The sequence below is a fragment of the Trachypithecus francoisi genome, unplaced genomic scaffold (assembly GCF_009764315.1).
Source record: "Trachypithecus francoisi isolate TF-2019V2 unplaced genomic scaffold, Tfra_2.0 Lachesis_group5, whole genome shotgun sequence".
Lineage (NCBI taxonomy): Eukaryota > Metazoa > Chordata > Mammalia > Primates > Cercopithecidae > Trachypithecus > Trachypithecus francoisi.
This window is the reverse complement of record NW_022681470.1, coordinates 6,496,674-6,521,287: the sequence shown is the minus strand read 5'-3', so window position 1 is coordinate 6,521,287 and position 24,614 is coordinate 6,496,674. Positions and strand designations below refer to the sequence as shown.

The following is a 24,614-nucleotide window of genomic DNA, read 5'->3' as shown; positions in this document are numbered from 1 at the left end:
CTCACGCCTGCAATCCCAGGACTTTGGGATGCCAAGGCGGTAGGATCACGAGGTCAGGAGATGGAGACCATCCTGGCTAACACAGTGAAACCCAATCTCTACTAAAAACACAAAACATTAGCCGGGTGTGGTGGCGGGTGCCTGTAGTCTCAGCTACTGGAGAGGCTGAAGCAGGAGAATAGCATGAACCCCGGAGGCGGAGCTTGCAGTGAGCTGAGATTGCACCACTGCACTGCACTCCAGCCTGGGCGACAGAGTGAGACTCCGTCTCAAAAAAAAAAAAAAAGGAAAATGTTCCCAATAATATGTATTCCTTCGATATACATGAAGGCATTTCCATGAAAATTTTGTACTTAAAAATAAGCCAGGGTTGGGCACAGTGGCTCATGCCTCTAATTTCAGCACATTAGGAGGCCGAGATGGGAAGATTGCTTGAAACCAGGAGCTTGAGAACCCCCTGGGCAATATAGTAAGACCTAATCTTTACAAAAAAATTTAAAATGTTAAAAAATTAGCCAGGAGTGGTAGCATGTGTCTGTAGTCCCAGATATTCTGGAGGCTGAAGTGGGAGAATCGCTTAAGCCCGGCAAGTCAAGGTTACAGCGAGGTGTGAGGGTGCCAGTGCACTCCAGCTGAGAAGCCAAATAGAAACCCTGTCTCAAAAAAAAAAAAAAAAGTCGGGTGAGATGGCACGTGCCTGCAGTTCCAGCTACTTGGGAGGCTGAGGCAGGAAGATCACTTGAGACCGAGAATTCAAAGCCGTAGTGGGTAATGAATGTGCCTGTGAATAGCGTTATAAAAACTGTACTCCAGTCTGAGCAACACAGTGAGACCCTGTCTCCAAAAAAACTAAAAAACAAATTAAAGCTTTCTGCCTGAGATTAGGAAAGAGACAGGATACTGGCTATCAGCATTCTATTTAATAATGCACTAGACCGGACACTGGCTATCAGCATTTCTATTTAATAATCCTAGCTAATGCTATAAATAAAAAATAAAAAGTATAATAATTAGAGGGGAATAAATAAAATTGTTACTTGCATATGACATGATCGTATAACAATATCCAAAAAATTCAAATGAAATGATTAGAATTAATAGATTAATTAAGAAAGATATTGGCTACAATGTTGATACAAAAATCAAATGTGATTTTTTTTTTTTTTTTTTTTTTTTGGCACAGAGTTTCGCTCTTATTGTCCAGGCTGGAATGCAATGGCGTGATCTCGGCTCACTGCAACCTCCATCTCCTGGGTTCAAGCGATTCTCCTGCCTTAGCCTCCCAAGTAGCTGGGATTACAGGCACCCGCCACCAAGCCTAGCTAATTTTTGTATTTTTAGTAGTGATGGAGTTTTGCCATGTTGGCCAGGCTGGTCTTGAACTCCTGACCTCAGGTGATCCACCCACCTCGGCCTCCCAAAGTGTTGAGCCACCATGCCCAGCCTCAAATGTATTTCTTTATATAAGCAACAACTAGAAAAAAAATTTTTAATAGCTTGAATTATTTATTTATATTTATTTTTATTTATTTATTTATTTATTTATTTATTTTTTGAGAGAGTCTTGCTCTGCCACCAAGGCTGGACTGCAGTGGCTTTATCTCTCAGCTCATTGCAAGCTCCGCCTCCCAGGCTCAGGAGATTCTCATACTTCAGCCTCCCAAGTAGCTGGGATCATAGGTGCATGCCACCATGCCATGTTAACTTCTGTGCTTTTAGTAGAGATGGGGTTTCACCATGTTGGCCAGGCTGGTCTCGAACTCCTGGCCTCAAATGATCCACCTTCCTTGGCCTCCCAAAGTGATGGGATTAAAGGCATGAGCCACTGGTGTGTAGCCTAAAATGGCGTAAATTACTAAATAACTAAGTATAATCTGACAAAATTAGTGACCAATTGCCTCTAAACAAGGGATTGGCAAACTTCTTCAATAGAAGGCCAAATCGTAAATATTTTAGGATTTTGGGTCCATGTGGTCTCTGTTGTAACTACTCAATTGTGTCATTATAGTGTAAAAAGCAGCCATTATATTTACCACCTCTTTTGGTGGGTAGGATTTGGCCAATGGGTCATCATTTGCTGACTCCTGCTTTAAATGATAGAGCATATCAGGTCATGGACTCTTGTTTACAATCAGGTGCCTAACAGCCTGCACAGCGCCTCCTGCAGAGTAGACATTCAAGTAATCGTTGAATGAATAAATCACTAAATTATACTGACTGGTGGGATTCTGGGAAATTTTATTGTCTTCCTTTTGGCTTATTAAATACTCTCTAGTACTTAATAGTAGATTAGGAGCACTTAATTAAGAGTATTTAGTATTCTTAATTTCTTTTACTGTTTTTTTTTTTTTTTTTGAGATGCAGTCTTGCTCTTGTCACCCAGGCTGGAGTGCAATGGCACGATTTCGGCTCACTGCAACCTCCACCTCCCAGATGCAATTCCCCTGCCTCAGCCTCCCGAGTAGCTGGGATCACAGGCATGTGCCACAGGTAATTTTTTTATTTTAGTAGAGAAGGGGCTTCACCATGTTGGCCAGGCTGGTCTTGAACTCCTGACCTCAGGTGATCCACCCACCGTGGCCTCCCAAAGCACTGGGATTACAGGCGTGAGCCACTGTGCCTGGCCTCTTTTATCTTAATAAAATATATATATTTTTTAAAATAAAAGAGATTAAGGGGTGTGAATAGACACCAAGTTAGGCAGCTGTTACATCATTCTGTTTCATTTTAAGACTACCTTCATCCCCTGCCCCATCCCCAAATTTCTCACATAGGCACACATTTTCCACTGAAATCACGTGAATGGCAGAAACTGCTGGGCCAAGAGATTTTAGGCCCATGAAATAAAAGAGAAGTCAGTAATCAGTTTTACAAAAGAGAAGTTCAGCTGAGGCTGGAGCACTGTGTTGCAATCAGAGCTCACTGCAGCCTTGAACACCTGGGCTCTAGCAATCCTTCCACCTCAGCCTCCAGAGTAGCTAGGACCACAGGCATGCACCACCGCACCTAATTTTTTTTTTTTTTTTATCTTGTACAGACAGGGTCTCCATATATTACCTAGGCTGGCATCAAACTACCAGCCTCAAGTGATCCTCTGCCTAAGCCTCCCAAAGGGCTGAGATTGCAAGTATGAGCCACCACACCCACGTAGGATTGTGTTTCTTAGCACTAGGCTGGATGAGATCATGTGACTAGTTCTGGTCGTTGTATGGTAAGCAGAAGTGACATATGTTACTTCCCGATCAGGGAATTTCATTGTTGATGTGAGACCCTCCAGTGATCTTGTTCCCCCCTGGTATGGTGAAAATACTGGTGGCTGACGCCTATAATCCCAGCACTTTGGGAGGCCGAGGTGGGCAGATCACCTGAGGTCAAGAGTTTGAGACCAGCCTGGCCAACATGGTGAAATCCTGTCTCTACTAAAAAATACAAAATTAGCCGGGCGTGGTGGCACATGCCTATAGTTTTAGCTACTTGGGAGGCTGAGGCAGGAGAATCACTTGAACCCAGGAGGCGGAGGTTGAGGTGAGTCGAGATTGCGCCATTGCACTTCAGCCTGGGCAACAGGAGTGAAACTCCATCTCAAAAAAAAAAAAAAGAAAAGAAAGAAAAAAGAAAAAGAAAATACTAGTTGCTCTTTATGGAGTAAGTGAATTAAAGAGAAAGAGGATCTCTGATTTTTGGAGGTGGGGAACTGGAGCATTTGATCTCTAGTAGTCTTTCATTTGGTCTTCAAACAACAACCTGCAATAAGTAACATAAAACTCTTAGATTTCATTAAATATTTCTTTCTATAAAAAAGTTAGTATTAATTTTAATTGAACATCAGATACTGAGAGTATGAATCATTTTTCTGAGGTTTTTTTTTCATTTTTGTTTGTTTATTTATTTTTGAGACAGATTTTTGCTCGTGTTGCCCAGGCTGCTATGCAATGGCAAGATCTTGGCTCACTGAAACCTCTGTCTCCTCGCTTCAAGAGATTCTTCTGCCTCAGTCTCCCAAGTAGCTGGGATTACAGGTGCCTGCCACCATGCCCAGTTAATTTTTTAACTTTTTTTGTTTTTTTTTGAGACGGAGTCTTGCTCTGTCACACAGGCTAGAGTGCAGTGGTGCGATCTCAGCTCACTGCAATCTCCGCCTTCTGGGTTCAAGCGATTCTCCTGCCTCAGTCTCCTGAGTGCTGGGATTACAGGTGCCCACCACTGCACCCGACTAATTTTTGTATTTTTAGTAGAGACGGGGTTTCACCATCTTTGCCAGGCTGGTCTCGAACTCCTGACCTTGTGATCCATCCACCTCGGCCTCCCAAAGTGTTGGGATTACAGGCATGAGCCACCACGCCCAGCCCTAATTTTTTAATTTTTAGTAGAGACGAGGTTTCACCACTTTGGCCATGCTGGTCTTGATTTTGTGACCTCAGGTTATGCACCTGCCTTGGCCTCCCAAAGTGCTGAGTTTACAGGCGTGAGCCACTGTGTCCGGCCCTGAGTTTATTTTTTAGATGACATCAGGGAACATTGACCCTATTTCTCAGGAATCTGTGTCTCTCCTAAATGAAAACTTGCTTTTTGTTTGTTTGTTTGTTTTGAAACAGCCTCACTTTGTCCCCCAGGCTGGAGTGCAGTGGTATGATCTCAGTTCATTGCAACCTCCACCTCTCGGGTTCAAGTGATTCTCCCACCTCAGCCTCCCAAGTAGCTGGAATTACAGGTTCGCGCCACCACACCTGGCTAATTTTTGTGTTTTTAGTAGAGATGAGGTTTCACCTTGTTGGTCAGGGTGGTCTCAAACTCCTGACCTCTGGTGATCCGCCCGATCACCAGATGGTCCAAAAATATTAAAGGAGAGAAATTGTTAACTTTTTGGTTCAGAGACTCCTTTAAGAAAGGGAAAATTGGCCGGGTGTTGGGGAAGGTAGATGAAAACCAAAACCATCTTAAACTGTGATGAAGTCGATAAAGAAAACTAATACAGCCTCCCAAAATGCTGGGATTACAGGCATGAGCCACGGCACCCGGCCCCAAATAAAAACTTTTAAAATGAGAGTCTACATTCACTGAGATGAAAATCTAATACATAAACTTTTCCTCATTAAAAGACATGTTTTAATGAACATGTTAAAGCATGCTAAGCAATAGAAAAATAGTATATACAAGGAGCCTCAATAAACCACTACATAGATTGAACAGTTATGAATATTTTCATTGATTTTATTTTATTTTATTTTTTGAGACAGAATCTCACTCTGTCACCCAGGCTGGAGCACAGTGGAGCGATCTTGGCTCACTGCAAGCTCCACCTCCCGGGTTCACACCATTCTCCTGCCTCAGTCTCCCGAGTAGCTGGGACCACAGGTGACCGCTGCAACGCCTGGCTAATATTTTGTAATTTTAGTAGAGACTGGGTTTCACTATGTTAGCCGGGATGGTCCAAAAATGTTAAAAGAGAGAAATAGTTGTAAACTTTTTGGTTCAGAGACTCCTTTAAGAATGAGATAATTGGTCGGGTGCGGGGGAAGGTAGATTAAAACCAAAACCATCTTAAATTGTGATGAAGTCGATAAAGAAAACTAACACAACAAAGCAGAGGCCAGACGCGGTGGTTCACGCCTGTAATCCCAGCACGTTGGGAGGCGGAGGCGGGCGCATCACCTAAGGTCAGGAGTTTGAGACCTCATCTCCTCTAAAATTACAACAAGTTAGTCGGGCGTGGTGGCAGACACGTCTGGTCCCAGTTACTTGGGAGGCTGAAGCATGAGAATCACTGGAACCCGAAAGGCAGAGGTTGTAGCGAGCAGAGATTGGGTGACTGAGCGAGACTCCATCTCAAATAACAACAACGAAACAAAACATAGGTTGGGGGAAAAGGAAGAGAATGAAACCAACTTTGTGACTTTTCTTTTTCTCTTTCCTTTTTTTTTTTTTGTTTTTTTGTTGTTTTGTTTTTGAGACAGGGTCTCACTCTGTGGCCCAGGCTGGAATGCAGTGGCACAATCATAGCTCACTGTAACTTCAAGTGATCCACTTCAGCCTCCCCAGAGTGCTGAGATGACAGGCAGGCACCACCACGTCAGGTCTATTTTGTAACCTTTTGTTATGGAGTATTTCAAACATACACAGAAGTTTCTAGAAGGATAATAAATACCCACCATGTATCTTTAACAGTCTTCAATAAGTAGCTAATTTTGTACTGTCTACAACCCACTAATTTACTCCTCTCCAATTATTTTGAAGCAAATCCATATCATTTCACCCATAAAGATTTTAGTATGACCTGGGTGTGGTTATTCACATCTGTAATCTCAGCACTTTGGGAATCTGAGGCAAGAGATTCGCTTGAGCCCAGGAGTGTGAGGCCAGCCTGGGCAATATAGCAAGACTCTGTCTCTATTTTTTAAAAACGATTTTCGTACGTATATTCTGAGACCTAGACACAAAGCCATTATCATACCAGAAACAGAAACAAACTCCTCTTTTACTAATCAGTGATTGAAACTGCTTTTGATATATTGGCTCAGGAACACCTCTTTAAGGAGGTGGCGTTAGATCTGAGACACAGGGCAAGGCTTCCTAAATTATACGTTGTAGGGACTGGTTTTTTGGTTTTTACAAATTTCTAATCTGATGTGAAATACAGAAATGTGATAACAATTGCCTCAAGTAAATTTTTTTTTTTTTTTTTGAGATGGAGTCTCACTCTGTCGCCTAGGCTGGAGTGCAGTGGTGCGATCTTGGCTCACTGCAAGCCCCGCCTCCCGGGTTCACACCATTCTCTTGCCTCAGCCTCCCGAGTAGCTGGCACTACAGGTGTCCATCAGGCCCAGCTAATTTTTTAGTGGAGATGGAGTTTCACCGTGTTAGCCAGAATGGTCTCGATCTCATGACCTCATGATCCGCTCACCTCGGCCTCCCAGAGTGCTGGGATTACAGGCGTGAACCACCACACCCGGTGCCTCAAGTAAAATTTTTAAACTTATACAGAGTAGATATTACATAACCAACAATGTCCCTGGGCCCAAATCAAGTCTACAGTCGTTTATAGTTTATAAGCTTAGAATGTTTTCACATTTTAATGTGGTTGGTACAAAATAAAAAGATTTCATGACATGTAAGAATTATGTGAAATTCAGTACGGGTGCAGTGGCTCACACCTCCAGCACTTTGGGAGGCTGAGGCAGGAGGATCACTTGAGCCCAGGATTTGCTGCTGCAATGAGCTGTGGTCAAGCCACTGCACTCAAGCCTGGGCTACAGAGCAAGACCCCGTCTCAAAAAAAATTCAAATATCAGTCATCATAAATAGTTTGATTGGAACATAGCCACACTTGCTTGTTCATAGTATGCTCAATTTCATGTTTCTCACTGCAACAGCAGAGTTGGATATGACAAAGGCCATGTGGCCCTCAAGCCTAAAATATTTGTTGTCTGGTATTTTACAGAAAATTGTTGACTCATAATAAATCCAAGACCCAATTTTACATTCTCATATTCAAGAGACAAAACTACTCTGTCAAATAACTGTCAACTTTGCTCTCAATTTTGTTTTTTTTTTTTTTTTGAGACAGAGTCTTGCTTTGTCACCCAGGCTAGAGTGCAGTGGTGCAATCTCCGCTCACTGCAAACTCCGCTTCCCGGGTTCATGCCATTCTCCTGCCTCAGCCTCCCAAGTAGCTGGGACTACAGGCACCCACCATCACACCTGGCTAATCTTTGTATTTTTAGTAGAGATAGGGTCTTCCCATGTTAGCTAAGCTGGTCTGGGACCTCTGACTTCACGTGATCCGCGCACTTCGGCCTCCCAAAGTTCTGGGATTACAGGTGTGAGTCACCACGCCCAGCCTATTTTTGTACTTCTTTGTACAACAGTGGGTGCAAAATTATGGTGGTGGGAAAGATCTTGGCATGGCCTAGGCCAGAAGATGCAGACTGGACTTCCAGAGACAGTGTCCCCTTAGACAGGTGTCTTTTGATTTCATGGTGTTTTAAAATGAATTAGTATTCTTTGCCAGCATTTTTTTTTGCATGAGTGATTTCTTTTGAAAGCTGGAGTACTGACTTATGAAAAATCTGAAAATGTGACCACTATGGAATCACACAGGGACTCATCAGTCTCCTGGGGCTAAGCGGCATCTTCCCATTGGAAACAGGGTGTGTGGGTGCACGACTCCACCACAGTCCCTCCGTCACTCATTGGCAAGGGCTGCCTTGTAGACATCCGAGTTTGTGATCTCTGCTTTATGGCTCTCAGGAAGTCAGGGGGTCTGGAACATAGCAAGCAAGAGTGCAGACAAGGGAACTATTTGGAGAGGCAGGTGGGGACCAGATCTCTCAAGATCAAGAGTCCCTGAGAAAGGGATTAGATGGGGTGCCCTGGAGGAGTGTTTAGTAAGGGGATGCATAAGGTTGTGTGGATAACAGACTGAGGCCACATGTGCCCCTAGGAGAATGGTAGGAAACTGCCCGGAGGTCAGGGAAGAGATGGTAGAGATGGGACTAGAGACCACCTGGGGAACTGTGGAAATCAAGACGTATTTTGGAGAAAAAAATTGATAGAATTTGTTGACAGATTTGAGGTGGCACTGGGAAAAGTGAGAAATCCAGAATGGGGTTTCTTATTTTATTTTTATTTGAGACAGAGTCTCGCTCTGTCACTTAGGCTGGAGTGCAGTGGTGCAATCTCGGCTCACTACAACCTCTGCCTCCTGGGTTCAGGTGATTCTCATGCCTCAGCCTCCCGAGTAGCTGGGACTACAGGCATGAGTCACCACATCTGGCTAATTTTTGTATTTTTAGTAGAGATGGGGTCTCATCATGTTGGCCAGGCTGGTCTCAAACTTCTGACCTCAAATGATCCACCTGCCTTGGCCTCCCAAAGTGCTGGGATTACAGGCATGAGCCACCACCCCTGGCCCTAAGTTTCTGACTTCATCCACTGTCTGGTCGTTCAACGGTGTCATTTATGATGGGGAAGTACTGGCAGAAGAAGAAGGCTGGAGACGATGCTCAGGAGATGCCCAGAGTACCATTGTGGACCCAGTGTGAACTGTGTGAAATTCAGCAGTGAAGCTGCCATGTGGGTAGTTGACTAGAAGCATGTAAAGGTTGGTAGAGAGGAATTCCTCTCATTTAGTCTTAGAGGAGTAAACATACAACTTTCTAAGATCACCACCCTCTGCCCCTCACTGCCGTATCACCTTCAACACCCATGGCCACAAAGGCAATAAGCATTCATGGAAGGACCCTCTTTCTATGAGGCAATCTCTGATGAGGTCCAAAAGATGCAAAGATCCCTGTCCTTCCAAATCCCCCTGTCTGAGGAATGAATTCCAGGCTTTTAACCAAGCATAGTATTATTCTGAGTATCACAGCTCAGCTAACTCCATTACACATGAATGGAAGCTATGCCCTACGAGGGTGGGAACTTGTGTTGGAGGATGGAAGAGTGTGTGTGTGTATATATATAATCTCTAAATTAAGCTGGAATATAAATAAAAAGTGATAGATGACATTGCTATATATATATTTTTTTGTTTTGTTTTGTTTTGTTTTGTTTTGAGACAGTCTCGCTCCATAGCCCAGGCTGGGGTGCAGTGGTGCAATCTCCAATCTCAGCTCATTGCAACTTCTGTCTCCCAGGTTCAAGCAATTCTCCTGTCTCTACCTCCGGAGTAGCTGGGACTACAGGTGGGTACCACCATGACCGGCTAATTTTTGTATTTTTAGTAGAGATGAGGTTTCACCTTGGTCAGGCTGGTCTCAAACTCCTGACCTCAGGAGTTTCCACCAGGCCCCATCTCCAAAACTGAGGATCAAATTTCAACATGAGACTTGGCAGGGCCAAACAAACCATATCCAAATCCTAACACTGAGTCAAGACAAAAACAAGACCACTCCATAATCATGTCTGAACACAGACAGAAACATGAACATTGTCCAAGCCATAAAAATGACCAAACAGCCCCCATCCTGGCTAGAATGAGTGACTGCTGCTTCTTTTCTTTTCTTTTCTTTTCTTTTCTTTTCTTTCTTTTTTTTCTTTTTTTCTTTCTTTTCTTTCTTTTCTTTCTTTTCTTTTTCTTTCTTTCTTTCTCTCTCTCTCTCTTTCTTTCTTTCTTTTCTTTTTTTTTTTTTTTTTTTTGAGATGGAGTCTCCCTCTGTTGCCCAGGGTGCAGTGCAGTGGTGCAATCTCAGCTCACTGCCAGCTCCACCTCCCGGGTTGACGCCATTCTCCTGCCTCAGCCTCCTGAGTAGCTGGAACTACTACTCGTGCCACCACGCCTGACTAATTTTATTTTTGTATTTTTAATAGAGACGGGGTTTCACTGTGTTAGCCAGGATGGTCTAGATCTCACCTCATGATCCACCTGCCTCAGCCTCCCAAATTGCTGGGCTTATAGGCATGAGCCACTGCGTCCTGCCCTTTTTCTTTCTTTTTCTTTTTTGAGAGGGAGTCTCACTGGTGTTGCCCAGGCTGGAGTCCAGTGATGTGACCTCAGCTCACTGTAACCTCCGCCTCTTAGGTTCAAGCAATTCTCCTGCCTCAGCCTCTTGAGTAGCTGGGACTACAGGCACACGCCACCATCCTGACTTATTTTTGTATTTTTTAGTAGAGATAGAGTTTTTCCATGTTGGCCAGGCTGGTCTCAAACTTCTGACCTCAGGTGATCCACCCACCTCAGCCTCCCAAAGTGTTGGGATTACAGGCATGAGCCACTGCTCCCGGCCTGCTGCTTCTTTTCAGTTGAAGCCTTTACCTCCCTTTATTTTTCTTCTCTTATAGATAGAAATATTAATATATCTAATTACCCCTGCTTCCTGACAGCATCCAATCCAGAGCAAAACCATTTCTCCAAGCCCTCCCAAAATTACCTAATATAGACCCAAACCCTGTACCACCTTTCTATCTCCCATTTCCTGTAGCCCCTTGTGTGTATTCTCCCTCACTGTAATGGGTAATACACCCAGCTTATTCAACTATAGATGCATTGCTGGTGGCCTTTGGCAGGAGAGTATTAACACATGTCATTCTGTTTTTTCTTTAGAGACGGGGCCTCACTCTGTCACCCAGGCTGGAGTGCAGTGGGATGATCATAGCTCACTGCAGCATCAAACTCCTGGGCTAAAGCGATCCTTCTGCATCAGCCTTCTGATTCGCTGGGATCACAGGTGCACACCACCTCATCTGGCTAATTTATGATGTTTTTGTAGAGATAGGGTCTTGCCGTGTTGCCCAGGCTAGCCTCAACTCCTGGGTGCAAGTGGTCCTCCTACCTTGGCTTCCCAAAGCACTGCAATTACAGGTGTAGGCCACCATGCCCAGCTGCAATAACACACTTAAAGCTAAACTATTCTTAGGAAAATGAACGAAATGGCCAATTGCAAATTTTTTTTGTCTCTCACCAAGAAGCTTTCTTGAAGTAGAATATAGTTACTTGGATACTTGTGCAAATGTAGACCATTTAACTCAGCATCTTAAAATTTAGAGATTCCCTGTGTATTGTCCAATACACATTATAAAGCCTAACATTTAAAAAAAAAAAACCTAAATGAGTGATTCTGAATTGTCTGAAAAGACCTCCATTAGTCTGCGGATGGGCGTCGGGTTTGAGAGGGCAGCAGTGTGCAACATACGAGAAAGTGCATTGCACAAGTCTGGAGCCTCCACTTCCACTGACCACGATGAGAATAGAAACCCCTGGGTTGGGCATGGTGGCTCACGCCTGTCATCCCAGCGCTTTGGGAGGCCAGGGTGGGCAGATCACTTGAGGCCAGGAGTTTGAGACCAGTCTGGCCAATATGGTGAAACCCTGTCTCTACTAAAAATACAAAAATTAGCCGGGCATGGTGGCGGGCGCCTGTAATCCCAGCTACTTGGGAGGCTGAGGCAGGAGAATCACTTGAACCTGGGAAACAGAGGTTGCAACGAGCTGAGATGGTGCCCCTGCACTCCAGCCTAGGTGACAGAGTGAGACTCCATCTCAAAAAAAAAAAAAAAAAGAGAATAGAAACCTCATATTGTCTCTCCTAAATGAGACAAAAGAATTAGATTATACATGTCTGGTGCTTCATGAGGTGAGGGCTTTCTGGCCGTTGTGTCCCTTGCATTGTGCAACATGGCTCTCCTGAATGAGACAAAATGTTGGGGGGAAAGTAGCTAGGCAAATTAAAAGAATTCCAATAGGACACGAATATTAACCAAAGGGCATCAAATTGCCAGTCAGTGCAGAAAGCTGAGCTGCTGAGATGAGGAATGCAGCCACCTTCATGGAGGAAAACACAGCCACCAAACCCCTCATGCTGCCATGGCAACGGGAGCTCACACATGATGCAATTGCAAAGGCAGCTGGACCCTCACACATGTGACTGTTGGAAGCTGGGGCTGGGGGTGGAGGGGAGAGTGAGGGCAAGATCCCACCATGAGGGAAGTGGAAACCAGGCAAGGAAAATGTACGCTAATCCTGGTAATGAAAATAAAATTGGTCACAGCTGTGAGCTGTAAGAGACGGGAAAAGGGAGTAAGCATATTTCATTTGTGCATGATGTCTTTCACCAAATATTATTAAAATACACTTCACTATCATTAATTCATTCCCCTAGCACCATGCTCAGAGTGCAGTCACCCCATTTTATAGGCAATATGGTCAGCTCAGTGACTCATAATTAGGAAGAAAAGGAATTATATGAATAAAACATTCCAGAGCAACTGGCCACAGTACTAAATATTGCTAACTCATTTAAACCTCCAAAGTTTTCTTTACCAAAATTTCTCTAAACTCGTTCATTAAAATTTAACATTAGAGGGGAAATTTTCTCTCAAAATGGAGCAAAATAAAATTCATTTGTGAATCTTAGGGAAGGGCATGGGGAAGTTCCTTGTACTAATCTTGCAGTTCACCTCTGAGTTGGAAATTCTATCAAAATGCAAAGTAGCAACAAAATAATTCGATTATGAATGCCTGGTGCTTCATGAGGTGAGAGCTTTCTGGCCATTGTGTCCATTGCTATGGCTAGTGCTGTTCCAGGAAAGGGGTCCTGATCCAGACCCCCAAGTGAGGGTTCTTGGATCTTGTGCAAGAAAGAATTCAGGGCGAGTCCATACAGAAAAGTGAAAGCACATTTATTAGGAAAGTAAAGGAATAAGAAAATGGGCTATTCCATAGACAGAGCAGCCCCGAGGGCTGCTGGTTGCCCATTTTAATGGTTATTTCTTAATGATATGCTAAACAAAGGTGTTCTTTCATTCTTCCCCTTTTTAGACCATATAGGGTAACTTCCTGATGTTGCCACGGCATTTGCAAACTGTCATGGTGCTGGTGGGAGTGTAACAGTGAGGATGACCAGAGGTCACTCTCATGGCCATCTTGGGTTTGGTGGGATTTCGCCGGCTTCTTTACTGCAACCTGTTTTATCAGCAAGCTCTTTATGACCTGTATCTTGTGCCAACCTCGTATCTCATCCTGTGACTTAGAATGCCTTAACCGTCTGGAAATACAGCCCAGTAGGTCTCAGCCTCATTTTACCCAGCCTCATTCAAGATGGAGTTGCTCTGGTTTACATGCCTCTGACAATGCCACGCTCAGGGGACTGGCCACAGTGGTGTTTAATCAATGCTTGTTGAGTGATAACAGGCACAGTGAGTGGTAAGAACTATTAGTAAAGTCAGCTTGCCAATGCCTTGTCAATAAAGTGCCAGCTAAGCAACCTCAACAAGCCTACAGTATGGGAAATTCTCCAATGACTTCTTTGGTCACTCATATTCTTTCATTCATTCTGCATGTGTTTTCCAAGCACCTACAGGTGCTAGGAGCTGTGCCAGATGCCGGGTGTTCAGGGTTGGTGAATATTCAGCACACACACTTGTTTAGTCTGGTAGAAGAAACAGAGGTTGAACAAACAGCTCAAAAATTAAAATTGACCTACAGTGGTGATAAAGACTACAGGAAAGCCTGGGCCTGAGAAAAAGAAAAGAAGAGTAAGAACAAGCCACAGATACTGAGCAAAGCAGACGATGGTGTAAGGTGAAGCTAGAGGAGTGAGTGGAACAGGCCATGCCAGGCCTTGTGGCTGCAGTCATGGATTTGAGCTATATTGTACATATTTAAGGTACACAACATGATGCTTGTCTATGCATATGCATAGTTTAAATGATTAGTACAGTAATTTACTCTCTTAGCAAATTTCCAGCATATAATGCAATGTTAACAATAATCCTTAAGCTGTACACTAGATTCCTAGACATCCATTCAACATAACTGCAACTTTGTACCCCTTGATCTACAGTTCCCCATTCTTCCCCCAAATCCCAGTCCTGCCATTATACTGGTAACCACCATTCATTCTATTCTTTTCCTATGTATTAAACTTCTTTCACATGCCACGTATAAAAGAAATCATGCAGTATTTTATTTTATTTATTGAGACTGAGTCTCGCTCTATCGCCAGGCTGGAGTGGTGCGATCTCGGCTCACAGCAACTCCCGACTCCCTGATTCAAGCGATTCTCCTGCCTCAGCCTCCCAAGTAGCTGGGACTACAGGCACACGCCACCAAACCTTGCTAATTTTTGTATTTTTAGCAGAGACAGGGTTTCACTATGTTGGCCAGGATGGTCTCAATCTCCTGACCTCATGATCTGCCCACCTCGGCCTCCCAAAGTGCTGGAGTTAAAGGCTTAAGCCACTGCGCCTAGCCAAATCATGCAGTATTTTTATTTCTGTGTCTGGCTTATTTAACTCAGCATAATGTCTTCTAGGTTAATTCATATTACACATGGCAGGATCTCCTTCTTTTTAAGGCTAATATTCCACTGTGTACATATAAAGAAAAAAATCTATACACATATACATATACATCCCACATTTTTAAATCTAATCTGTCAGTGAACATAAATTGTCGTATTTTGGCTATGGAAATAATGCTGCCATGAATGTGGGAGTGCAGATATATCTTTGAGATGCTGATTTCATTCCCTTTGAGTATATGATTTATTTATTTATTTATTTTTATTTTTGATACAGAGTTTCACTCTTGTTGCCCAGGCTGGAGTACAATGGTACGACCTCGGCTCACTGCAACCTCTGTCTCCTGGGTTCAAGCAATCCTCCTGCCTCAGCCTCCCGAGTAGCTGGGATTACAGGGGCCTGCCACCACGCCTGGCTAATTTTTGTATTTTTACTAGAGACAGTGTTTCACTATGTTAGTCAGGCTGGTCTTGAACTCCTGACCTCAGGTGATCCGCCTACCTCAACCTCCCAAAGTGCTAGGATTACAGGCATGAGTCACCACACTGGCTGAGTACATAATTTTTTTTTTTTTCTTTTTTTGAGACAGAGTTTCACTCTGTTTCCCAGGCTGGAGTGCAGTGGTGTGATCTTGGCTCACTGCAACCTCCACATCCTGTGTTCAAGCAGTTCTCCTGCCTCAGCCTCCCGAGTAGCTGGGACTATGAGCACGCACCACCACGCCCAGCTAATTTTTGTATTTTTAGTAGGAGAAGGGGTTTCGCCATGTTGGCCAGGCTGGTGTGCAACTCCTGACCTCATCATCCACCCGCCTTGGTTTCCCAAAGTGCTGGGATTACAGACGTGAGCCACCGGAATTCTGAGGCATATAGGATGTTAAGTAACTTTACCAAAGGCACAGAGGGAGTGGGGAAAATAGGATTCATGTCCCAGCCGATTCCCAAACCAGTGATGATGGGAATGAAGGGGCTTAGGATACGTCGCCCCCAAATACACTGCCTCAGCATAAGGATTATTCTGAGTTGAAGGCACTTGAGAATCAACAGATGGAGGAAGAGTTCTCTGCCCTTCCCTTATCTGCCTGAAAGCAGGGCATACATTTCTATGTGCGATGGCACTTCCCCCGCCCCTCCCCAAAGAGCTACTCTCTCCACTGGAGAAAAAGAGTCAACACTGAGGTAAATTTGCATAAAAAGAAATACCTTACTAGAATAGCCTTTGTCTTTCACTGGCCTCCCCATTTATTTCCTAGTCACTTTCCTGTAATTTATTTTCTGTCAAATCCCAAACTCCTTTTTTTTTCTTTTCTTTTTTTTCCAGAGAGGGACTTGCTCTGTCATCTAGACCAGACTGCAGTGGTGTGATTATAGCTCACTGCAACCTCTAACTCCTGGGCTCAGGGGATCCTCCCACCTCAGCCTCATGAGTAGCTGGGACTACAGGCACACTGACTGTGAGCCTGGTTAATTTCTTTTTCTTGTTTTTGGTAGAGGTAAGATCTTGCTGTGCTGGTCAGGCACAGTGGCTCACGCTTGTAATCCCAGCACTTTGGGAGGCAAAGGCGGGGGTGGGGGGACGGTGGATCACAAGGTCAGAAGTTCAAGACCAGCCTGGCCAAAATGGTGAAACCCTGTCTCTACAAAAAATACAAAAATTAGCCAGGTGTGCTGGCTTGTGCCTGTAGTCCCACCTACTTGGGAGGCTGAGGCACAAGAATTGCTTGAACCCAGGAGGCGGAAGTTGCAGTGAGCTGAGATCACACCACTGCACTCCAACCTGGCCAACAGAGCAAGACTCTGTCTCAAAAAAAAAAAAAAAAAAAGAGAGAGAGATCTTGCTGTGTTGTCCAGGTTGATCTCAACCTCCTGGGCTCGAGCAGTTCTCTCACCTCAGCCTCCCAAAGTGCTGGGATTACAGGCATGAACCACTCACTGCGCCTGGATCTCCTTTCTTTTGATAAAATGGCATATAAATTCCAGAGCCTAATTGCTTTTTCAAGTTTCATTTCTTTTGTGAACTTTCTTTTTTTTTTTTTTTTTTTTTTTTTTTTTTGGAGACGGAGTCTCGCTCTGTCGCCCAGGCTGGAGTGCAGTGGCCGGATCTCAGCTCACTGCAAGCTCCGCCTCCCGGGTTCACGCCATTCTCCTGCCTCAGCCTCCGGAGTAGCTGGGACTACAGGCGCCCGCCACCTTGCCCAGCTAGTTTTTTGTATTTTTTAGTAGAGACGGGGTTTCACCATGTTAGCCAGGATGGTCTCGATCTCCTGACCTCGTGATCCGCCCGCCTCGGCCTCCCAAAGTGCTGGGATTACAGGCTTCAGCCACCGCGCCCGGCCTTTGTGAACTTTCATGCAGTACTTATAAACATTAATAAAAATGATGTTATTTTTCTCCTGTTGAGCTGTTTTTTTGTTAATTTTATTTGCAGATCCCCAGACACTGGACCTAAGAAAGCAGAGGAAACGTTTTTCCTCCCTGATAATAGTAATGCGAGCCTGGATCACAGAGGGATTGGTCAGGTCCCACCGCCACATGGTTGCCCTGAGAATCAGATACACAGAGCCCTGGCTCCCATACCACTGTGAAAGCACTTTTGAAACACAAAAAGATCATGAAGTAAGGCATACATCGAACACAATTTACCTTTGGTTTTTTTTTTGTTTGTTTGTTTTTTTGACTCAGAGTCTCGCTCTGTCACCCAGGCTGGAGTGCAATGGTGGGATTTCAGCTCGCTTCAAACTCTGCTTCCCGGGTTCAAGCGATTCTCCTGCCTCAGCTTCTCAAGTAGCTGGGATTATAGGCGCCCACCACCATGGCCAGTTAACTTTTTTATTTTTTTAAACAACAAACACAATTTAAAAACAATCTTGGCCAGGTGCGGTGGCTCACGCCTGTAATTCCAGCACTTCGGGAGGCCGAGGTAGGCGGATCACCTGAGGTCAAGAGTTTGAGCCCAGCCTGACCAACATGGAGAAACCTCATCTTTACTACAAATACAAAATTAGCTGGGTGTGGTAGCACACGCCTGTAATCCAAGCTACTTGGAAAGCTGAGGCAGGAGAATTGCTTGAACCTAGGAGACGGAGGTTGCAGTGAGCCGAGATCACACCATTGCATTCCAGCCTGGGCCCAATTGCGAAACTCCACTTAGATTCTGTTTTCACAATCTTGGTTTTCCTTGTCTCTGGTGAAGAAAGTTTTTGCAAAGATCATGGAGAGATTGTTCCTGGCCCCACACATATCCCAGGCCCTACCCTTACAGAGCCTGCTCCTGACCCTCCAGTGCATTGAGCTCAGGCTGCTTTGAACCCAGAGCAGGACCCAATCCCAGGCCAGAGTTAGGTGGTTGATTCACTGGCATTCCTAGAAGACTCAAGCTGCTCCAGCATCGACTTCTTATTCTCTTTCTGGACCTGTTGCTTGCCTAGATGGGAATACTTCTTTTTGTCTGGCTTCCCTCTTGCTCCAAGGCCCCTCTGATGGAGGCCCAGCCCTGACTTTCAGTACCACAGCCACAGCTGATGAAGGATCAGTCCTTATACAACATGACTGTCATTGCGGCTGGAACCTCAAGCTGTTGAATGAAACAAGACAGCAGTCTTTGTAGAGGTCTAGGCCAGGCCGGGCACGGCGGCTTATGCCTATAATCCTAGCACTTTGGCAGGCCAAGCCGTGCGGATTGTCTGAGCTCAGGAGTTTGAGACCATCCTGGGCAACAAGGCGAAACCTCGTCTCTACTAAAATACAAAAAATAAGCTGGGCATCGTGGCAGGTGCCTGTAGTTCCCTCTACCTGGAAGGGTGAGGCATGAGAATTGCTTGAACCTGGGAGGCAGAGGTTGCAGTGAGCCAAGATCCCACCACTGTACTCCAGCCTCAGCAATGGAGTGAGACTCTGTCTCAAAAAAAAAAAAAAAAGGAGTTCTAGGACAGGCCTGTAGCAACGGGTCACCTGGAAATGTGTTTAAAATGTTCAGGCCCTTGATGCTGTGAATGAAATGGTTATGGGGGGGTGGCGGGAATGTCGTTCCAGCTCCACCCTACACCCTAAATCAGTGATCCCCAACCTTTTTGACACCAGGGCCAGTTCTGTGGAAAACAAAATCCGGTCCGAGGGCAGAGGTGGTGGGATGGGGGATGGTTTGGAGATGAAATTTCTCCCCCTGAGATCATCAGGCATCAGAATCTCACAAGGAGCGCGTAGCCTAGATCCTTCGCATTGCAGTTCAAGATAGGATTCACACTCCTGTGAGAATGTAATGCCGCCCCTGGTCTGACCGGAACTCTGGCCATGATGCTCACTCACCCGCCACTCACCTCCCGCGGTCCGACCTGGTTCCTAACAGGCCACTCACAGTTACAGGTCTGTGGCCTGGGGGTTGAGGACTTGTGTCTTAGACATTCTGACTCAGAAAGTCACCCTTAGGGTGAGGCCTGGCAATCTTGATTAAAATAAGTCCTCCAATTCTATGAGTTGTAGGCTTCAAATAAATAAATGAGATAAGCCCTCCAAGCAGATGTGGATGAATGCTGATGTTTCAGAGTCATTGATCCAGCTGAGGTCAGCCAACTGTGGCCCATGGGCCAAATCCACCCATTACATATTTCTGTACAGCTCTCTAGGAATGCTTTTTGCATTTTCAAATGATTAGGAAAAAACAAAAGAAAAATAACATTTCAGGACACGTGAGAAAGTTTAAATTCAAATTTCGGTATCCATAAAGATAATTTTATCGCACAGCCATTTATTTACTTATTGTCTCTGGCTGCTTTTGAACTACAATGGCAGAGTTGGTGAATGGTGGCAGACAACTTTGAGTGTAAAATATTTACGATTTTGCCCTTTCCGGAAAAAGTTTCTGGACCTCTGGGCAAAGCTGTTTTGAATTCTCAGTATTTGCTGAGGTGCGGCAGCTGTCAGCTGCACCCCAAATACAGGCCAATTCCATGGAGGGAAATCAGTCATCCCAGGCTCTGCCACATATAATCCATTTCTGTGCCACCAAGTGAAATTATTTTGCATCTCTAAAAGATGCTAAAAATGGTACTGAGGTTTAGAAAAATTTCCAAACGGCCCATCCAGTCCCATATCCAAATAAATAAATCTGGTTTTCACAACGCAAACTTTTGTTTTTATTGCTGAAAATGTTGCCAGATATGCCCAGCTGGTGTTTACATATTTCTCTACAGAGCAAATATGCAGCAGGGAGCTTAATTTTCTTAGGCTCATTGGGAATGTGATTGGAAGAGGGCTAGTTAGAACAGGAATTCTCAGGGTTTCATCTGAAGAATTTTTTTTTTTTAATTGAGACAAGGTCTCCATATGTTGTCCAGGCTGGTCTCAAGCTCCTGAACTCAAGCAATTCTCCCATGTCAGCCTCCCAAAGTGCTGGGATTACAGACGTGTGCCACCATGCCCAGCCTCTGAAGAATGTTAAGTACAAAAAAAGAAAAGCCACATGAAGAAGCAGCAGTCACTAAAACATGCTACAGACACAACGTACCAGGCGAACTTGAGGATAGTCCTTAAACACAAATAAAATCTGTCTGTCGCTTTGGCGTAAGAAGTAGAGTCCTAAGAAATGAGGTCAGACAGGTAGTTCATTGAGGACCTCACATAACATACCATGGATACTAGTAATTATCCAGCGTACAACTGGGAATCATAAAAGAGTTTTGGCCGAGTATGGTAGCTCACACCTGGAGTCCAGGCACTTTGGGAAGCTGAGGTGGGAGGATCGTTTGAGCCCAAGAGTTCAAGACCTGACTGGGCAACACCATAAAACCCCATCTCTTAAAAGAGAAAAAAACAAGAAGTGTTTCAAGAATAGGGGAGTAGTATTTATTTACTTTTATTATTTATTTATTTATTTTGCAGAGACAAGTGAACGTTTACTTTTATGGCTTTCTTCCTATGCGTACTTCAAGTTTTTTTTAAAACAAGGCCCCAGGACTCTCCAGATTCAATTATGTCCTTGGGCTTGGTCAGCTGCTGCAGGAGTCTTAGGGAGCCTTGTGTGAATGCTAGAGTGACTCATTTACCAACATTAAACCCTAGGATAGATGCAACAAAGCAGGACCCTTCCTCCACGGAATGTGCTGATTTCAGACGACGCAGCACCCAATGTAGAAAACGCTGGAATTTTTCCTTGGAACTGGACTGCGATGAGAGGTGCTTGCCATAAACGTAAGCTACTGTCTTTTCTTTTCTTTGAGATGGACTTTCGCTTGTTGCCCAGGCTGGAGTGTAATGGCGCGATCTTGGCTCACCGCAACCTCCACCTGGAGATTCTCCTGCCTCAGCCTCCCGAGTAGCTGGGATAACAGGCATGCACCACCATGCCCGGCTAATTTTTGTGTTTTTAGTAGAGACGGCATTTCTCCCTGTTGGTCAGGCTGGTCTCAAACTCCCAACCTCAGGTGATCTGCCTGCCTCAGCCTCCCAAAGTGTTGGGATTACAGGCATGAGCCATCATGCCCAGCCAGCTACTGCCCTTTCTTTGACCCTTCCTTTCCAGTTTTTGAAGATAAAGCAGGAAATAATCTTCTCTGAAGATACTTAATAAAAATTCCCCAAACAACAAAACACCTGCTTCCACTTCACTGATAAAAATTGACCGCCGTTTGACACCTGGGTCTAGTTCAGCTGGTGGATAAGCTGATGGATGCGTTTACCCTGATAGCCAGCTGTGCCCATCTCCTTGAGGAAGTCCACTCTAGTTTTGGTAGCATGGCGGGCCACTGAGAGGTGGAAAGGGCGCAAGAACCATGAGATCTCCTGGAAATGCTTCCCTGGGAAGGCAATTTCATGAATGAGGTCTTCCAAGCAAATGACGCCAAACTTCCCCAGGTACTCCTTGATCACTGTGTTGTCTGTCAGAGGGATGGTCTTCTTGACCGAGGCTTGATCAGGTTTCAAAATGAATTCTCGGACACACTTCAGATTTGGAAATCCCCAGGTCACATAATGTTCCACTATACGCATCATTTTTAGTTCTGGGGGGTGACTTTTACAAAGACATCACTAAAAATCTTCCTTAGGCGAAGTCTTGCAATGGTTCTCTGCACCAGTAAACTCACGCCATCAATCCTTTCGATGTGTACAACAAAGGCCAAGGAATGTTTGTCTGGCAATTCCAAGGCATGAGGTTTCACTTCTAGTGGTCTGAAAGGCACCTTGTCGCGTTTCTGCTGCCAGGAATCATGTAGGAATGATTCCAGTCACCTAAACCTGGCCCTTTTCCTTTTCTCTGCTCCTTCTTTGCCAAAAGTGCCTGCTTTGCCGGGGTGGCTTTGAGGGCTTGATAGGCCTTCTTCTTTTTCTGCAGATTTTCTGGAACCAAAGGGATTTTTTTTCGCTCTTGCTCCGCCATCTTTCTAGTGGTGCAGCTACTGTCATGTGCAACCCCACCGTCTTATTTATTTTTTGGAATGGAGTCTCGCTCTGTCGCCCACGCTGGAGTGCAGTGATGCAATCTCGTCTCACTGCAACCTCTGCCTCCCAGGTTCAGGGGATTTTTGTGCCTCAGTCTCCTGAGTAGCTGGGATTACAGGCATGCACCAGCATGCCTGGCTAATTTTTGTATTTTTAATAGAGATGGGGTTTCACCATGTTGGCCAAGTTGGCCTTGAATTCCTGACCTCAGGTGATCCACCTGCCTCGGCCTCCCAAAGTGCTCAGATTACAGGCGTGAGCCACCATTCCAGGCCAAAGAGGCATGCTTTTGGTTTCCATTTAAACTCAACCTGCTTTATTATCCATGTCGGGGATCACACAGTAAGGGGTAAAATTGTGTATTCCTCCATCCTCTGCCCTTGAGGACTAAAAACTTTATGTTAAAAGTAAACCAGGCTGGGCGTGGTGGCTCACGCCTATAATCCCAGCACTTCAGGAGGCCGAGGCGGGTGGATCACGAGGTCAGGAGATCGAGACCATCCTGGCTAACATGATGAAACCCCGTCTCTGCCAAAAATACAAAAAATTAGCCGGGCATGGTGGCGGGCGCCTGTAGTCCCAGCTACTCGGGAGGCTGAGGCAGGAGAATAGCATGAACCCGGGAGGCGGAGCTTGCAGTGAGCCGAGATGGTGCCACTGCACTCCAGCCTGGGTGAGAGCGAGACTCCGTCTCAAAAAAAAAAAAAAAAAGTAAACCAGAGGCCGCGCGCGGTGCCTCACACCTGTAATCCCTACACTTTGGGAGGCTGAGGCGGGTGGATCACCTAAGGTCAGGAGTTGGAGTTCAGCCTGGCCAACATGATGAAACTCCATTTCTACTAAAAATACAAAAAATTAGCTGGGTGTGGTGGTAGGTGCCTGTAATCCCAGGTACTCAGGAGGCTGAGGCAAGAGAATCGCTTGAACCCAGGAGGCGGAGGTTGCAGTGAGCTGACATCATGCCACTGCACTCCAACCTGGGCAACAAGAGCAAAATTCCATCTCAAAAAATAAAAATATGTTAAAAAAATAGAAAGGTAAACCAGATAGAGTGCCAGGCAGGGTGGCTCATGCCTGTAATCCCAGCACTTTGGGCAGTGGAGGCAGGCGGATCACATGAGGTGAGGAGTTCAAAACCAGCCTGGCCAACATGGTGAAACCCCATCTCTACTGTAATAAAAATACAAAAATTAGCTGAGCATAGTGGTGTGCTTCTGTAATTCCAGCTACTCAGGAGACTGAGACAGGAGAATCACTTGAATCCAGGAGGTGGAGGTTGCAGTGAGCTGAGATCGCACCACTGCACTCCAGCCTGGGCAACAGAGCAAGACCCTGTCTCAAAAGAAAAAAATTTTAAACAAAAAGAAAATCTCTTTACATTTGTGCAAAAGCTCTATACTCTCAGATTTGACTTCTCTTAAAGAAGGGATTTGGAGTTTACCAAATACACAATAATAATGTAATTAGTCCTGAAAAAAAAAAAAGTTGCGGTGGCGGGGCGGGGGGAGCGGTGCAGTCCAGGCACAGTGGCTCACACCTATAATCCCAGCACTTTGGGAAGCCAAGGCAGGTGGATCACGAGGTCAGGGGTTCAAGACCAGCCTGGCCAAGATGGTGAAGCCGCATCTTTACTAAAAATACAAAAAATTAGCCAGGTGTGGTGGCAGGCACCTGTAATCCCAGCTACTCGGAAGGCTGAGGCAGAGAATGGCTTGAACCTAGGAGGTGGAGGTTGCACTGAGCTGAGATCGTGCCACTGCATTCCAGCCTGAATGACAGAGTGAGACTCAGTCTCAAAAAAAAAAGAAAAAAAAAAAAGGAAGGGCAGCTCTGCCCTCTTCTACTTCACTACACCCACACCCCTCCAGTCTGGGAGCCACACCCTTGCCCACCCCACATTTGCATGGGTAATTTATTTAGGTTCCAACCCGAAAGCCACTTTTTCTGAAAGATCTTCAGAACTGGCTCAGAAAATCTGAGCATGTTATCACCAACAACATTGTTCTTAGTCGTTACTTTGCTCTTTTATTTGTTCTACTTTCATGATCTACATTATCTGTTTTATGTTCGTTGTCTGAAGGAGCTTTGATCCCAAGTCTTGGTCTATGAGTTATGACATCTGCATTGTGTCTCGGTTTCTTCACCTGTGTTTTTTTATTTTAGCAAACTCCTTGTTATCTGCATATAAACAAGAATCTGTTGGGAAAAATAGATGTGAAGAAGTCAAGAAAAATATGTTTACTATCTTTTGCTTTTGTTTTTGTTTTTGTTTTGAGACAGAGTCTCTCTCTGTCACCCAGGCTAGAGTGCAGTGGTGTGATCCTGGCTCACTGCATCCTCCATCTCCCAGGTTCAAGCAATTATCCTGCCTCAGTCTCCCAAGTCACTGGGATTACAGGCACGAGTCACTGTGCCTGACTAATTTTTGTATTTTTAGTAGAG

The 24,614-nt window shown here is 45.0% G+C and overlaps 1 long non-coding RNA gene and 1 pseudogene across 1 annotated transcript; both read right to left on the bottom strand.

Annotated features, from left to right (window-relative positions):
* Positions 1 to 7,618: 7,618 nt before the first annotated feature.
* Positions 7,619 to 22,704, bottom strand: LOC117074854. The gene is made up of 3 exons (XR_004433739.1): positions 22,694 to 22,704; positions 18,980 to 18,983; positions 7,619 to 7,769 (listed from the first exon to the last, which is right to left on the bottom strand). It is a non-coding gene; the product is annotated as an uncharacterized LOC117074854 (long non-coding RNA).
* Positions 21,375 to 22,125, bottom strand: LOC117074852 (annotated as a pseudogene).
* Positions 22,705 to 24,614: the final 1,910 nt, after the last annotated feature.